At 37.8% G+C, this 3,528-nt stretch overlaps 1 non-coding gene across 1 annotated transcript; it reads right to left on the reverse strand.

Annotated features, from left to right (window-relative positions):
- Positions 1–545: 545 nt before the first annotated feature.
- On the reverse strand, positions 546–649 carry LOC139029747 (U6 spliceosomal RNA). The gene has a single exon (XR_011481951.1). It is a non-coding gene; the product is annotated as a U6 spliceosomal RNA (small nuclear RNA).
- Between the last annotated feature and the right edge of the window lie 2,879 nt (positions 650–3,528).

Consider the following 3,528-nt stretch of genomic DNA (forward strand, 5'->3'; position numbering starts at 1 on the left):
AGTTGACTCATTGGAAAAGACCCTGATGCTGGGAGGGATTGGGGGCAGGAGGAGAAGGGGACAACAGAGGATGAGATGGCTGGATGACATCACCAACTGGATGGGCATGAGTTTGAGTAAACTCCGGGAGTTGGTGATGGACAGGGAGGCCTGGCGTGCTGTGATTCATGGGGTTGCAAAGAGTCGGACACGACTGAGTGACTGAACTGAACTGAAATATATTCAGTGTTGACAAGTACTTGGTTTGTCCCTTCTTGGCACTATTGATATAATACAGAAGTCATATCCACTCCAGACACGCAGACTGGTGTTGTATTCTGGCTCCACCATGCTACATTTGTAGACCTGAGCTGGTTGTTTAACTTTTCAGCCTATTTGCTTATCCATAAAAAGAGCCTAATAATACCACTTAATAGGCATGTTAACAAGATTAGGTAAAATATATACATGCAATTATTATTAACTATAGTTTCAGGTAGCTGAATTTGATTTCACAAGATAGAAGATCAAGAATTGATTACCCAGCAGTTGAATGGGATTTTTTTTTTTAATGTGAATACTTCACAAATTTTCATGTTATCCTTGCACAGGGGCCATGCTAATCTCTATATCATTCAAATTATAGTATATGTGCTGCCAACGTGAGCACTAAATAAGGATTTCTGTATTCAAAAATGTGCATTTAGAAGACTGCTGATATTAAAAATGTTTCTAGTCATTATTAAATGTACAATGTGTAATGAGAGCATCAGAGTATGAACTCACCAAATTTAAGTATTTTACAATATTGTGTTAATTTCTACTGAACAACAACACATGTATATATATGTGTGTGTTAGTCGCTCAGTTGTGTCTGACTTTTTGCGACCCCATGGACTGTAGCCCACCAGGCTCCTCTGTCCATGGCATTCTCCAGATAAGAATACTGGAGTGCACAGCTATTCTCTTCTCCAGGGTATCCATGAGGTCACAAAAAGTCAGACATGACTTAGCGACTGAATAACAACAAAGTTCAGTTCCAACCATTTTTTAGGTTACAAATTTAAAGAGGTCATGCTATTTTCCCCCTTCTCAGCATTTTAAAGTCTTTGAAAAGTTTTGAGGCTGTTTCCTCAAAGAATATAAAAAGTATAATTTATGCTTCCTGATTTCAACTCACAAATAGTTTCTATTTAATTTTCTGAAAAGAACAAATACAATCAGTGTGGTTTAATGTGATGGAAGTGTCTAGCTGAGAATTTCAACAACAGAACTTATTTTGGAGAGCCTCCCAGAGTAAATAACACTTCAGAGAGTCAGTACCAAATTGGCCATTTCCTCTTGTCCTGGGACACCCTGTGCTTATAGAATGTGCTTACTATATTTTGTCCTAATCCTTCTCCTCTCTCCTTGTCAGTTAGGATGATCTTGTCTGTGGGTATTAGAAATGGCAACTGAAATTGTTTAAACAATAAAGGGACATTATTTCCACATAACAGGGAGTCTGGAGGGTTTTTTGAGGGTGGGTTAATTCCACAATGAACCAGTTTTTTTCCCCTGTCTTTTAGTTTTGTCACTCTCAGCCTGACTGCCTTGTCCTCATAATCATAACACACTTGTCTCACCACATATATCACAGCAGTTTCTCAGACTTGGCACTATTGGCACTTTGGGATGGATAATTCATTGTTGTTGCACATTCAACATTGCAGGATATTTAACAACATCCCTGGCCTCTACCTAATAGATGCCCTTGGCACCCACCTCATAGTTGTGACAAGCAAAAATGTCTGCAGATATTGCCAAATATTCCATGGAGGTCAAAATCACCCCAAAAGTTCCATCTTATGAATAGTGGGAAGTATGTGCATGTATTGTTTGGAATTCTTCAGTAAGGAGGATTTATCTCTTTTTACCCATTTATTTATTCAAACATATATTTGTATCAATATGGATTCAGGTATATTAATTTTATTCTTTGGGCTATAATAGTACAGTTTTGTTGTTGCTATTGCTCAAGTCTTTCCACCTTAGGCTACTGGGGTCTTTTTCAAGTTGACTCCTGTGTCCTTTTGATACATTTCCTTCCTTCTTTCTCATTTTTGCTCACTTCCTTCCTTACTGGTAGTATGAATTAGGATCATCTTGCATTTTCCCTGCCCAGCCTTAGAATTGGCTATTTCTCCAGGGATCCTGAGTTCCTTTTATTGGAGAATAGTATTTGGATGCCAAGATCTGGTGTGAGCGTGCTGCTTGCAATTGGGGTGTCACTGCTCCTAGCTTCTCTCAGCAGGTAGAACTAGGAAATATATATATGTATACTAATCCCTGTGTACAAACATATATATGATTATTTTATATTTGTTTGTGTATATAATGAGCTAAACAGAGTTAATTCTCTGATTTCTAACTCTAATTCATTACCATAGAGTTCAGTCTATCCTTCTCCATTGATTATCTGTAACTTCTTTATCTGATAGTAAGAAATCTGGCTCCCATTAGCTACTATCCATTTACTTATTTGTTCAACCTCAGCATACACACAAAGCATATTCAGAATCGTTAGCCTATATTCTTATGAAAAACCAATGTACAAACCAGAATACAATGTTTCTACAGTTCTTTTTGTTTTTAACTTTACAGTCTCCAGTGAAGTACATTTTTTAGTCAGAATGTTAATACAGAAAGAGAGCCCACAAAAATTTTTGCCCAAGAACCCATATCTTAGCAGTGGACTTGTTCTACCTCACTAATCCCATTATAACTTTGTGTGCATATTCTTCCACAGTTTTTCCTTGTTCAAACTTAAATACATACACAGTCATATAACATTATGTATATGTACATTAGTTCTACAGAAGATTTTGGTCTGGAAGTAAAAGTTTGACAAATACAATGTTTTAAGAACCCACCCGAACCCCATCCCCACCATAAGTAAACTCTAAAACAGTCAAGGTTAAGGATCACCCTCTTAGCCAGTCATGGTAATTCTAATCAGGACTGCCCCTAGCTGTATAGTGTGGAATCCCTGAAAAATATTTTGTGTGTGTGACCTCTACCTATATGAATAAACCAGAATAGAAATGGTGAATGAAATAGAGTGGAAGCAAAGTTCAAAGTTCACGATGTAAAGAAAAGCTGAAGAGCACAAAAATTAGTTACAGTGAGCAGAGACTACGAAGTAGACATAGAATGGGGGGGAACTACACAGGCTGCTGGAAACAAGAAAACACACAGAAAGAAGTATGCCTCCATGAAAAGACGCTCAAGTTTGCTAATTGTTAGAGAAAAGCAAATCAAAACTACAATGAAGTACCACCGCACACCAGTCAGAATGACCATTACTAAAATGTCTACAAATAAAATATGCTGGAGAGGGTGGAAAGGGAACCCTCCTACATGGTGGGAATGTAAGTTGGTGAAGCCACGATGGAAAACAGTATAGAGGTTCCTCAGAAAACTAAAAATAGAATGACCGTATGACCCAGCGATCCCACTCCTTGGCATATATCCAGGCAAAATTATAATTCAAAAAGATACAGGCACTCC

This window comes from Odocoileus virginianus, chromosome 19 (genome assembly GCF_023699985.2).
Source record: "Odocoileus virginianus isolate 20LAN1187 ecotype Illinois chromosome 19, Ovbor_1.2, whole genome shotgun sequence".
Taxonomy (NCBI): domain Eukaryota; kingdom Metazoa; phylum Chordata; class Mammalia; order Artiodactyla; family Cervidae; genus Odocoileus; species Odocoileus virginianus.